The sequence below is a fragment of the Lissotriton helveticus genome, chromosome 7 (genome assembly GCF_964261635.1).
Source record: "Lissotriton helveticus chromosome 7, aLisHel1.1, whole genome shotgun sequence".
NCBI lineage: Eukaryota > Metazoa > Chordata > Amphibia > Caudata > Salamandridae > Lissotriton > Lissotriton helveticus.
In genome coordinates, this window is record NC_136068.1 from 1440627016 (window position 1) to 1440641560 (window position 14545).

The following is a 14545-nucleotide window of genomic DNA, read 5'->3' on the forward strand; positions in this document are numbered from 1 at the left end:
TCGCCGCATTTTAAAAATTGTTAGCACATTCAGATCGAGTCACTGACTCTTTGCCCCTGACCTGCTTTCACACCGCCGCAGCTTCAGCGGTTTTCTCGCTCCCCAAAATCGGAATTTTTTTAGCTAATCCAGGACTGATAGAGTTGTTATCTCTTGCCTGACTTTACCTCCAGCAGCCGATTGGACGCTGTCTGGGGGATCGCCATCTTGCGTGAGGAGCTGGGACAGGGACACCAGTTGAGCGCTAGGCCCCTCCCACCCTCCCGCCCCCGGCCACTACAAAAAGCTCTCCCTCCCTCACTTCACAGTGGAGAAGCGTGGCTCAGTGGTTAGAGGCGGCAGACCCGGAAGCTGAGATTGGCCGTGGACCAGGGTTCGATTCCCCGCCTCGGCGGGTCTCGGGCTCAAAAATTCCACGTACTCGACAATTCTCGCTCCGGTGCCTACTCGACTCACGGGGTCACACTCTGCGACTCTGGGCAATAGCTTGCTTAATCTCCACTACGGCCCCTCGCAGCGGGATGCCTGGCTTTCACCTTGTGGATACCCTGCCGGGGTATCTCACAGGGGAATACCAGGACGGGTTCCCTAAGCAAGCGCCTTGATACCTTCGGGTGATACGTGCGCTATATAAGTCGCAATACATACACTTCAATTGATTGGAATTGTTGTGTAGGTGTATGTTAAATTCGTCCTGAGGCGGAAAGCCGGGACTTTGTTAAAATTGCTGTGCTGTTTTTATCTTCGCCGCATTTTAAAAATTGTTAGCACATTCAGATCGAGTCACTGACTCTTTGCCCCTGACCTGCTTTCACACCGCCGCAGCTTCAGCGGTTTTCTCGCTCCCCAAAATCGGAATTTTTTTAGCTAATCCAGGACTGATAGAGTTGTTATCTCTTGCCTGACTTTACATCCAGCAGCCGATTGGACGCTGTCTGGGGGATCGCCATCTTGCGTGAGGAGCTGGGACAGGGACACCAGTTGAGCGCTAGGCCCCTCCCACCCTCCCGCCCCCGGCCACTGCAAAATGGAGCTCATATCCCGGAGGCGCAGCGGACGGGCGCAGCGGGCGCGCCGGCGGCGCGCCAAAGGCGCGCCAAAGGCGAGCCCGTCTTCGCCCGTCCGCGCCCGCCCGGGCCCAGGGGCCAGGAACCCTGGCCAACTTATCACCTACTCAGCAACTGCACTTAGGGAACTACAGCTTCCTACCCCTCCGGTCCCACCAGGAGTGTCTGAACGCGCTGCGCTCCTCGACATGTCTAAACATACATCGGGCCCTCATACCCGAACTGACCATAGTACCAGGTACTCCCACGCTACAGTGCCCCCACTGGTATCAAGTACTGATACTCACCTCCGAGTATTCTATCTCAATACTCGCTCCATGGTGAAACATCAGCTCGACCTATTCCTTTTGCTCACCACGGATAGACCTGATGTATTGCTACTCACCGAAACATGGCTCACTCTGGACTCTCATCCTGATATCTTAGCTGCCCTCCCTCCAGACTATTACATCCTCAATGTCAACCGCCCTTTGAACCACCCTGGAGGCGGAGTAGCGGCTATCATTCTTAAAAAGTTCAGATTTCTAACCTCTGCCTCACTCACTCTGCCTGGGACCGATAACATAGTCATCACTCTGGAAACCACAGGTGGCGCCCTTGCACTGGTACTTCTCTATCGTCCCCCCATGTCGATGCCATCTTTTCCTTTATCCTTGAGTGAACAGGTAGCTGACCTGCTCACGCACAACTCAAGAATCGCCATATTTGGCGATTTCAATTATTGGTACGACAGCGATTTTGCAGGGCATCATGCTATGGAGCTCTTTGAAACCCTGACCAGTCTGAACCTTACTCAACATATTACCTCACCTACCCACTCCAAAGGCCATATTCTTGATCATGTCTGGACCCATAACCTTGCCCTGTCCCGCCCCAACATTTCCCCCTGTCTCTGGTCAGATCATCACCTGATAGATGTTACCATCACCATTAAAGGGAGCATCAAGGCCCCTACCCTTCCTGGTGGACAATGTCGCAAATGGAACTCCTATGACGCCCAGGGGTTTCTCGACTTTGCAGCCAAAACCTGCCCCATCATTAACCTAGAATCTGGTACCGACTCTATGGAAGGTGTAATTACCACCTGGCTGCAAGCGGCCAGCGACAAATTCGCCCCTCTTACTAGTTTCGCTCACACGAGGTGTGGCAATTCCCAATGCTGGTTTTCTGAGGAACTTAAAGCTCTAAAATTGAAGTTACGCCTCCTTGAACGCAAATGGAGACGGGGTTACTCCACGGAGGACCGCGCGGAGTACGTGAAAGCCCGCAATGAATACAAAAGTGCTATCATAAAAGCTAAGGCTTCACATATCTCCGAAAGAATCAATTCAGCCTCTAACAAATCCAAAGAAATCTTTAAAATCATGAATGATTTCTCTTCTGATCAAAGAATCCTCCCCTCCCAGGCTCCAACTCAAGACACTTGCATTGCGCTCAATACTTATTTTGTCCAGAAAATCGTTGACATCAAGAACGCCATCTCTCCGTCTATCCCCTCTAGTTCCCCAGACTCCTCCCCTCTCAACCCATTCACTTTCACTCAGTTCCCAGCTATTACTCCCAGTACCCTTACCGAGCATACAACCCGTATTAAATCAGGTTCTCCCAAGGACTGTTGTCCCCCCCCGGTCCTCAGGGCAGTTTTCTCAGCTTTACCCGACAGTATTCTCCCCCTCCTGAACACCTCCCTAAGTACTGGTACGGTCCCCTCTGTGTTCAAACAGGCTATACTGGTTCCCCTCCTAAAAAAAGCCGGAGCCGACCCTGCCAACCCCGCCAATTACAGGCCCATCTCCCTCTTACCTTATTCTTCTAAACTGTTGGAGGCCCATGTGACACCTTGTCTGTCGGCGTTCATAGAGAGCTCTGGCTTTCTAGTATCTAATCAAGCAGGCTTCAGGCCAGCCCACTCGACCGAGGCTGTTATTCTAAAAGTCATCGATACTCTTCGGGAGAATGCCGATAGAGGGTCCCCTCAGGCACTTATCCTTCTGGATCTTTCGGCCGCGTTCGACACGGTGGACCATGACATCCTCCTCCACCGTGTCGGACAAGCAGGCATCCAGGGCCCTGCACAGGATTGGATTAAGTCCTTCCTTTCTGGCAGAGCGCAAACAGTCCATCTAGGCCCCTTCACTGCAACCCAGGTACCCACCACCTGTGGAGTCCCCCAGGGATCCTCCCTCTCACCTCTACTTTTTAATTTATACCTTCGCCCATTAATTCACTCACTCAGCAACTGGAACTGCACTGTCCTCAACTACGCAGATGACATGCAGATCATCTTTCCTTTAGACACCCCGGATGCGGCATCTAATTTCCAGGCAGTAATGCTGCACATCCAACAATGGATGATTTCTAATCAGCTCAAATTAAATCCGGAAAAAACGGAACTCATCCTGCCTTGCACTAGCTCTGCACACTGGGGACCCCAATTTTGGCCAGCCGTGCTGGGCACTGCCCCTATTCCGTCGAGTGCAGTAAAAAGTCTGGGTGTCACCATTGACAAGGACCTCTCCCTGAAATCCCATGTCGGAGCCATCATCTCCGCTAGCATGTTCCAGCTTCGCAAAATTCGAAAAATTTCTCACCTGCTTTCCCATGAGGCCTTGGTGCAAATTGTTATTTCCCTTGTCCTCTCCCGCCTCGACTTCTCCAACTCCCTTTACTGGGGCCTACCCAGGTCCCTGCTCCACCGCCTCCAGATGGTGCAGAACCAGGCAGCAAGACTCATTTGTAAAGTCCCCAAATGGCAATCTGCTAGACCCCTCCTGGCCAAGCTGCACTGGCTGCCCATTGAACAAAGGGCTGCCTTCAAAATTGGATGCCTAATCTACAAAGCACGGCATACCAAATGCCCGGCCTTCCTGAAATCCCTCATTAACCCACACTGCCCGACCCGCAACCTCCGCTCTGCCCATCTCCACCTGCTCACCTCCCCAGCGATCAAGTTAAAAAAACTGGGTGGCCGGAGATTCAGCTTCCTGGCACCCAAGCTGTGGAACTCCATCCCTCTACACATCAAAACCTCTGACACCCTGCTGAGTTTCAGAAAGAGCCTAAAGACCTGGCTCTTCTCGAACTCCCACTAGCTCTCTTTCCTACCCTAATTCCAATCTCAGCGCCAGGAAACTTCCGGTGTCAGTGCGCTTTATAAATGCAGCCTAACATTAACATTAACATATTCCATGAAACAAGTGAAAATGAGGGAAGTCCCTCAATTGTCCCGGAGGGCACTGGAGGTATAGATAAGGACGGGCTGCTATTAGCCTTATTTCCAGTTACAGTAGTATGATCGTCTACTTTTGCAAGTCTCGACCCTTCTTCCTCCTTAGGCCCTTCAGTACACATAGTGTTTACATCCCCCTTAACATCCTCCCTGATATTGTGGCTTTCACAAAGTGCGCATCAGCACTGCGGCAATTCTGGCATCGTAGTAATAGGAATGGTGAAAAGATTAGAACTAGGAAACGTGAGTGCAAAAGTACCAAACAAAAGCGATGAAAAGAGGAGAATCAAGACTTACTATTCTCAGAAATGAGCGCACAAACATTGGGCAGGAAGAAGAAACTGATAAGTATTTAAGGAGACCTAACAAGTCTTCCTGTAAAATGTAGCTTCTGCTGTGAACTGATTGTTTACGGGGCTATTTCGGAGAAAACTAGGGTGTGTGACACTGAGCAGCAAAAAGAAAGGGGTCATTGATGTTCCCCTCTATTGTGCAGGCTGCAGGGAGACTCTTCCAGAAGGAATGGTAAATCCACCCGAGCAAGCATTTTGTACCATATTTATTTTTCCAGTCTTTGCAAACATTACAATAATATGAGGACTTTACAGAATAACAATGAGTAGGAGCTGAATCTACATTACTGCACAATCTTCTCTGCAAACAATGCTCTTGCCAACACAGTGTTTTCCAGAGATTACACCAAGCTACTTTTCATGAGGATTGTGCTCAACCTGGATTTCTTTATATTGAATTTTAAAGACCCTGAGAATGTGCAGACTGCTTATTTGTAAGTAAATGTAAATGTAAATGTAATGGTAATGGTACTTATAGAGCGCACTGTCACCAGACGGTCACCTTGCGGTGTCACCTATTCGGCTTCCTGGCGCTGATACTCATACCGCTGTGGAACCCCTCCTGGCTTTCCCTCTGAAGTGTCCACTCCTGGGCACCCCCAGGGTGAAGCCAGGCATCCTTAGCGCTGGTGGGGCCGGTGTGGAGGCTAAGCAAGCTATTGCCCAGAGTTGCAGCGTGGGGCCCATGATTAGAATAGGCACCGAGGCGAGAATTAACAGGTCCGAGGAAATTGAGCCCGACACCCCACCGAGGCAGGAATTGAACCCTGGTCCCGGGCCATAACTCTGCATCAGGGTCTGCCGCTCTAACCATTGAGCCACACTCCTCCATAAGTAAACACACTCACCGCCTCCACACAGTGTTCCAGTGTCCCTACTTCTTAGTGTTGTGCTGCTGAATTCTAAGCACTGTGCTGTGACCCTAACGAACCACCATTTTGAAAGACTCAATATTATATTGAAATTGCACCTTTTCCTCTGAATTGCATTGGAACTGTACATATTTACTCAGTGCATTTATGGAACACTGCATCTTATTAGCGGTGCACTGACTGCAATGGCACAAAACAAAGTGTGTATTCTTCTATTTAATGGTGAGTGCATTTTAAGGGACTTATGGAATTGTATTTGTCCCCATCCTAAATATGTGTGCCTAAACCTTCACATTAACTCCTGCTCAGGCCTTCCAAGCAGCTCCAGGTGAAGTGGTTATGAAGTGGCCACAATGCAAAGCCTAGGGGGCCTATTATAATTTCGTCTTTTCCGCATCCTCCGGGCCGGCGGAAGCCACCGCCGGCCCGGCGGATGCGGAAAAACCACAGCGGACCCACCAAAGACCCACCGCCACATTAGGATGGCTGGTGGGTCCTGGTTTCCGTCCGCAGCTTTTCCGCCGCGGTTGGCTTACAACCGTGGCAGAAAAGCTCTAATATGGTGGCGGTGTCTCTCAGACACCGCCAGACATATTAGGATGGGTTTAAAAAAATGCTTTTCCGCAGCGGGTTTTCCGCCGTGGAAAAGCATGTGGAACTTCACTGCGGGGGCCCGTTGCGGGCCCCCTGGGTGAAGGGGGGTGCACATGGGGGGTACCTATTGTACCCCCCTTCATTTGTATGCAGAAATCGGCAGGCACCGCACGGTGCCTGCTGCTTTCTGCATACAAAGGCAATGTATACATTTTTACCATTGCGGCGGGTGCAGCTTGAAGCCGCACCCGCCGCAATGGTAAAAATAGAGGATGTGACCGCCAGGGTGGCGGTCACATCCTAATTGGACAGGAGGGTACTCCGCAGGCCATGCGGAGGTTCCCTCCTCCTCTATGGTCGCGGACGGACTCAAGTCCGTCTGCGATCATAATGGGCCCCTATATTCGGAATTACATTTCCACAATTGAGGAAGACTTGGGGGAGGGCTTTGCCTCCCACCGAGAAAAAAAAGATTATTTTTCATACACTGCGTCCAGAGGGTTTAAGAGTGTATTAATAGAAGGAAAGAAAAGCTATAAAAAACGAGTCCAGCTACTGAAAAATATGTGATTTCAAATGCCATGGATGACCTCGATAATTTATTTATTTATTTAATGAGTTTTATATAGCACTCATGTCACACCTTCTGCTTGCATTTCCAAAGACCATTTACATTTTTTCCAAAGCAGGTAATCAACTGAGGATTATGTGGCAGAGCTATTTCGTGTAAATTTGGTAGACTCTATGATGTACAGAAAATTAGATTGTCCAAAGACAACTCTCAAGGATTCTCCCAAAACAACCGAACGGGGCACAGTTTGCAAATGATAAATGCTGCCCAGCTCTTTCGTTGCATCATTGGTCATACTGCCCATGTATGTAGGAGGCGTAAACCCAATTATACTGTTAAATTAATTGCTAACTCTACTGATTCCTCATGAGATCAAGAAGATTATCAGGAGGAACATTATGTTTTAAGCAAGGAATTTGATGTACAACATAGTTGTAAAAAGCCCTATTGTGTGGGTACAGAACTTTATAGAGTCCTTAGGAGATGATTTCCTTCCCACAGATGTGCATCCTAAAGGTTTTATAGGTGAACCTATACCAATGATGGGGTATCATGTTAAATTCGAATTCAAAGGCAGGGAATAAGGGAAACTTAGGGCCAGATGTAGGTCGGTCGGTAATGGCCGAAAATTGGTATTTTCGGCCGTTACCGACCCGTATTTCAGAAATGGTATGTAGGGCCCTTAATTTTACAGAATCGGTAAATTTACCGATCGGTAAATTTATCGATTCTGTAAAATACCGAATCTGTATTTTTACTGATTCGGTAAATTTGAGATGTAAGTGGGACTCTTCTGAGTCCCACAAGCCTTACCGAATCGGTATTTTACCATCAAATCCAATTTGATGGTAAAATACCGATTCCGGTGTGCATGCACATGTGTGCATGCACACCTCTGCCATATGACAGGCAGACCTGCCCTTGGGGCATGTATGCCTGCCAGATGGCACCCGAGCCTATTTTTGGGGTGCCAGAGGGTGTCAAAGTGACACCCCCTGCACCCTTGCTAAAATCGGTAATTACCGATTCTGTAATTACAGAATCGGTATTGCCCATTGATTCCTATGGGCTTCACAGCCCATAGGAATCAATAGGAAATACCGATTCGGTATTTCCAGATTCGGTAAATACCGAATCTTAAAGATTCGGTATTTACACATCTGGAAATACCTACATCTCTCCCCTTCATATTTACCACTTCTTAAATACCGAATCGGTAAAATTCGGTATTTAGGAAGTGGTAAATAAGAATTACCTACATCGGGCCCTATATGTTGCTGAGAAAGGACTGGGGGCCCGATGTAGGTAATTCTTATTTACCACTTCTTAAATACCGAATTTTACCGATTCGGTATTTAAGAAGTGGTAAATATGAAGGGGGGAGATGTAGGTATTTCCAGATGTGTAAATACCGAATCTTTAAGATTCGGTATTTACCGAATCTGGAAATACCGAATCGGTATTTCCTATTGATTCCTATGGGCTGTGAAGCCCATAGGAATCAATGGGCAATACCGATTCTGTAATTACAGAATCGGTAAATACCGATTTGCACAAGGGTGCAGGGGGTGTCACTTTGACACCCTCTGGCACCCCCAAAACAGGCTCGGGTGCCATGTGGCAGGCATACATGCCCTAAGGGCAGGTCTGCCTGTCACATGGCATAGGTGTGCATGCACACATGTGCATGCACACCGGAATCGGTATTTTACCATCAAATTGGATTTGATGGTAAAATACCGATTCTGTAAGGCCTCTGGGACTCTGAAGAGTCCCACCTACATCTCGGTGCCTCAGAATCGGTAAATTTACCGATTTTTTATTTTACCGAATCGGTAATTTTACCGATTCGTTAAAATAATGCCCCCTACATACCTGTCACCCATATACCGGTCGATAATGGCCGAAAATACCGATTTTCGTCCGTTACCGACCGACCTACATCTGGCCCTAACTGTATTGGAGTAGTTGGATCAGAGGAATTTGGCCATCATCCTGAACCGTAATTGTCCTGAATAGTTGATTTTGTTACATTATGAGGACTACTTCTCCTAACAGATGTGTAAGAAGTTCCACAGGGTATTTTCGGGCAAGGTTGTAGAGCTACAAGGATTTCAGTGTTTTAAAAGATGACCATATCAGCAAAAAGTGGGAAACATACTATTTTTTTTATAAGGGATGAAGTTAAACATTAATTAGACATGCTGGCCAAGGAAGGTATTACTGAAGGTAATGAAACGAGGGTGTTGTTAGCCCTTTTGGTGATGACGCAAAGTGCCAAAGGCATTATTAGAGTTTGAATTGACTTCCGTGAGAATTGTTAACAAGTTTCTGCTTCTGAAATTTAGTGAAATGTTGGCCTTAACAAGGGGTGTTAAGTGGTTTTCGTCCCTTGACGTGACTTTGTCGTACCACCAGGTGTTGCTGCATCCAAACAGCTGACACCTTACTGCCTTTATCACACCATTTAGAGGAGACCAGTGTAGGTGCATGCCATTTGGGTTAGCATAAACTGCCACTGTATTTCAGCATTTGATGTATCAGTTTTTTAAAGACCATGAAGATGCCATTTTTTCCCCAGGCAATATCTTTAATGGGGGGTAAGGACTGTGCTGGACATAACCAGAGGGTAAGGAATGTGGTATTAGTCTTGAGTGACAATGGTATTACTGTAGAGATTAATAAATGTACATTTTCACTTAAATGTGTTCTGAATGTGCCTTTTCAATCAAGCGTTAGAACCCTCCAGATCATGTAGTGTTGTGTTGAAATACCTGTATACACAGAAGGTCTTGTATGAAAGACATTTGCCTCTATTCCTCAGCCCTATACAGGATACTTCATCCTTAAACCTTCGACTCCAACCACCTGTTCTAATTCAAACTCCACCAACCTTCTAACTCACTTTTGGCATCATACCCAGTGCGATATCACAGAATATTGACCTACCAGCACCACACATATTTTAAGCAAATTTTAATAATATATAAATATTGAATTAACTTTAAAACTATTCTCCCACCTTTAAATTAGGTTCTACAACACCATATCTTTCATCAGAGAACATCCAAAATAGAACAATCAAAAGATTGCTGGAAAGAAGGAATTGGGTCCCAAAATAAACCATTCAGTGTTCTCAAGCCTATTTCAGGATAAAACCATAAGACTGCAGCCCGGGCAGCCGTTTATTAACTGGTGGGCCATGACTTGTGTGTAAACAGTATGTCCCTTCAAGCAGTGCCGTACTGGAATCAGAGATGTTATTTTGAATGAGGAGACCACATGCCAGTTCCAGAAGGGCAACAGTGTCATTCACATAAAAACATTTAATCTCCCACTATCCTCTCAGCCAGAGTTGACCACAGCTTTAAATCATGGCAATTAAACAGTCCTAAATGATTTCCCAAAACACCTTGCTGTACCCTTCCCTAAATTCATTTTGTTTTTAAAGAAATGGCACTCTCGCTGGTAGGTAGGTTTTTTCACCAGACCTAGAATTCATTGCATAGTTATACTTGCAAGTGCTGCTTGACAACTACTTCGTAGCTCTTTGCTAGGAGCTTAGCACGATCCTGAGCTCACGACACAAGTCAGGGGGAACAAGTGGGTGGACAGTTTCCACCCACTATTTTCCAGGGTGGGCGCCATCCCCCTGCCAAGAAGTTGAGCTCCAGTGAAAGAGGCTGAAGTTGTCCCAGTGTAATTTTCCGACACCAGTACACATTCAGCAGTGCATGCACGCTGACTGCTTTTGAGTCCAAGCAGCAGCATTCAAACAGCAAGGAGGATTTCTGATTTTAGATTCCAGCTGGGCACAAATTAAAGTTGGAATTTAAGAGGCCATCAACCCTCCTTTTGTTTGAGTAAGTTTTTCAAGGGAGCTATCTGGATCCCAACACCTTGATGTCAATGAATGGAGGGTAAACAAATTCACACAGCTTATTATCATTTCATAATCGTAGCTAGAGCTTGTGGCGCCCGGGGCTATCCCTCAGATTGCCGCCCCTTGGGGGGAGGGGGAGGTGCTGGAGAAAAAGGACGGTGAGCACACTGGATACCACGCCCTCCTAGCTGTCCTGCCTGCAGATGCCTAGGACTCAACAAGCAATGGGGGACAAAGACTGGCCTGCCTTGTGAATTGTAAAATGATGGGTACTCCTATTCTCATCACATGCAAGTGAAAGGCCCTTTTTAGTATTTCGGGCTATTTGGTCACATTGTGTTAAATGTTCCTGTAGTACTAAAGCAGCAACTTTTTACTGTAACTTATACCCTGACTTAAAGAAACCTTATAAGTTTAAAGTAAACATATCCAAAATGTCAGTAATAGTGTTTTAAACTTCATTCACACAACCCACTCTCCTGCGGTACGTCGTCTATCCTCTTTCCTTTACATGTTTTGCAGGCTATATAATCGATAACAGCCATCGGGGCACCACCACATTCATCCCACCTAAAGGCCCAAGATAAACTGTAAGGTGCGCCATAATACGCATGCAGTTTTTTTATTTATTTATTTATTTATGCGTTTTTATATAGCGCAAACTTTACCCGAAGGCGTCAGGGCGCTTCACAATAGGAACAGAAAATTACAAGTGAACAAATTACAAAAGCAGACGATAAGTTACATGAGCTAAAAGTGACAATTGTGAGCAAACAAAATATATGAGGTAGCAAACAGTGCATTTCAGGAGGAAAGAGTGACAAGTGTGCAGGTTACAAGAGAAAACAAAGTACAATTAGAGGTAATATACTGCAATATATGCTAGACACAGAGGCACAAGAACAAACGTTACGTAAGCAATGGTTGCACTTGTGCAAGTATCAAAAGCAAACAAAATGTGAGAGGTAGAAAACAGTGTGTAACAAGAGAAATATACATTTGCGGTTTCCATAGAAAGTATAACGTTCTAAAATGTATTTCCATCCTCATATAAATACACATGTTAGCTGCCTTACATAAAAATAGGAAATTTCATTTGATCATTGGTGGCATGATTAGGATTTAGATATTTTAGTGAATTACATTTTAACAGTGCCGTGGGAAAAAACAGAAGCGCCTGGTGAAAGAGCCGAATGAAATGATGAGGAGAGGCAATCCGGTGCATTATATCTGGTGAAGAGAGCCTCTGAAGTTTAATGAAATAAAACATATGCACGCACTTACCCGCCCGACATTGCAGGTGATTGCTGTGTTTTTCCTACCTTCATCTGGTCATCAGGTCCCACTTCACAGATTGGAGGCTCGTTGCGGCCGCGGCCTCCTTAATAAGAGCTCAAGGCTGGTGGACTGCGGCCCATGCAGCACACGTTCCCTCATGCTGAAGACTTCCTAGCGCTGGCGCGCTCCCTGCCTGGGCCCCTTGTTGCAGTGCGTCCGGATCCCCTAGACTCCGTGCCCAGAAGTTTAGCACAGCATTAGACAATGGCGAGTGGAGACCCGGGTGCTCCGTCAGGACTGCGCTGTACGGTGAGAGGAGGCTGCTGCGGCTGGTGCAGTGCTGGTAGCCGGTGGCTCCTGACTCCTGTGCCCTGTGCCCTCGGGGGCTGGCTCTGGGAACAAGGGCCCCTCTGAAGACATTTGCCGCCGCCGGCTGTGTGGGCAGATCCAGAGCCTCGCAACCCTGTGGAGAAAACTCTCCCTGGATTGAGCCGAGAGCGATCCAGCCTTCGCATGATTGGTGCCTAAACCCCACACCCCGTAGGGCTGTACGGGTAAGACTTCCGGGGTCTTCCGCGCCTAGTATCTAATCTTCTACCTTCCAATTGGTTACTGGCAAAAGGCTGTGGCCTACACTTGAAACGGGGCATCGGACCAAATAAATTATAAAGGCCGCCGCGGCCGCCTCAAAAATGGTGCCGCCTGGGACGGACCGCCCCCCCCCCCCCTGCACCCCCTAGCTACGCGGGTGCCTAAAAGATACTACGATTTGGTGGCACCTTTTGACTTTGTTCAATCCCATTATGTTAGAAATTTGGTCTCTAGTTGGCAGAGGAATGCACCCCATCCAAGTAGGTACCACAATCCTTGTCAGGGTAAGCTAGATACACACTAAAAGATAACCTAGGCTCACGCTCTGGTAGCTTGGCATAGAGCAGGCAGGCTTATTTAAAGAGGCAGTGTTTAAAGTATTTGTGCAACACACACACACACACACACACAATAAAACAATAAAAACGCAACAAAACTACTCCACACAGGTTTAGAAAAATCAAGAACAAAATGACAAAAATGAAAAAAATCCCATAAGTAGAAACGAAGTTATAAATTTAAAAGAATTAACCAAAAATCGTGCTTCAAAGTCAACAGCTCCAAGAAGGTCACTTGAGGTCGTGGTAAATCCAAGTTCAGGCCAATCGCGATGGAGCGCATGCTGGCTACTGGACTCATTTTTCTGCAAAGAAGGGGTTTGGCCCAACAGGATGAAGGAGAGAAGGTAGGGCCTATTAACGAGGAAAAACAACTTGTGTACCTTCTCAACCAATTTTCAGGAAATGTTATTTATATGAGGAAATAAACGAAAATGAATGCGTTTATCCCAGCCATCGAATTCGGCTGATTAGTTTTAATTATTTTCTGATACTATATCAAATTCCAAAAAAGAACACATAATCTGCTAAACAGACAATCTCATTATGTACAATCTCAAAAAACAATACCTCAAACATTTAAAAAAAAAAACACACAACTATTTACAATAATCACAAAAAACAAGTGAAATAACAATAATTCACAAAGATGACTACAAATAAACAGTTGTAACATGTGACTGAAAATCACATTCTCGCATTTAAACAACACATCATGTTCCCAATGTAAACTGATGAATAATTGCAAAAGACTTCTTTTATGCAAAAACGATGTTAAATATAGTTGCCAAACTATGTTTAGTATAGTTGCCGACGCATTTCGAGACCCGGTTTTTTTGTATTGCCGGACTCTCCTCAGGGCTGGGTGAGTCTTTTGATACAAGCCAACTGGCCAAAACCAGCGCAATTTAGGGGCTTGTGGTGTATTTTCATGCAGTGCTCGTCACTCTTGAAAGTGCTCTTGTGGGGCGTAACGTTTTAAAGACTTCACATTCTGTGTCCAAGGTCACAGCGCTTGGGGTCATAAAATACTAGGGTCGATTTCAGTTCGGGCAAACCGCCACGACTTTTTAGTGTCCAAATCTGTTCCAATTCTAGTTCTTTTGTGCAAGCCTCATGGTCGTTTAAAGTAAATCACTCATAATCAGTAAGAGTTTTTCCTGGCTACTGGACTCAGACAGGTCCCACTGACAAAGTACCTTGGATGGAGCAAGCATCAATGCTAAAGACTAGTTGCGAGCATTAAAGGAGGCACTGCATCGTCAATCCCATGGATGGAAGTGAAGTGCCGGTGTTGATCCGCACATTCAATGAAGGCTTCGATGATTATTTATTTGAAGTTTTATAGAGCGCGAACATGACCCGATAGGATATCAGAGTGTTTTTCAGGGAAAGAAACATTACGTATAGGATGGCAAAGGTAAAATACAAGGATGGGGTCAGGGACATGACAATGGTGGGGCAAAGCCATGGAAATATAAAAGAGTCAATACAGTTCCAAAATCAGTGAGCGACTTGATTACAATAGGACAAAAGAAAGAGATACATACAATAAATGGTACAGTTCCGTACTCGATGAATGCATGTCAGCTCAAAAGTAGAAGACAAGCAGTTCTATACAATGGGACAGAGTAGGCGAACAGCGGGGAGAGCTGGCAGAGCATTGGAGGGAGTGAGAGGTAGATACACAGAGAAGGCCAAACAGTAAAGGAGATTAGACACAGAAATAAATCAAAAAAGGCGGTATGCGCACAAAGGGAGCGTTATTG

The 14545-nt window shown here is 46.3% G+C and overlaps 1 protein-coding gene across 3 annotated transcripts in view; it reads right to left on the reverse strand.

The window, feature by feature from the left end:
- LOC144770342 (histo-blood group ABO system transferase-like) overlaps positions 1–14545 on the reverse strand; it is a 652215-nt gene that overhangs the window by 225194 nt on the left and 412476 nt on the right. The window lies entirely within an intron of this gene.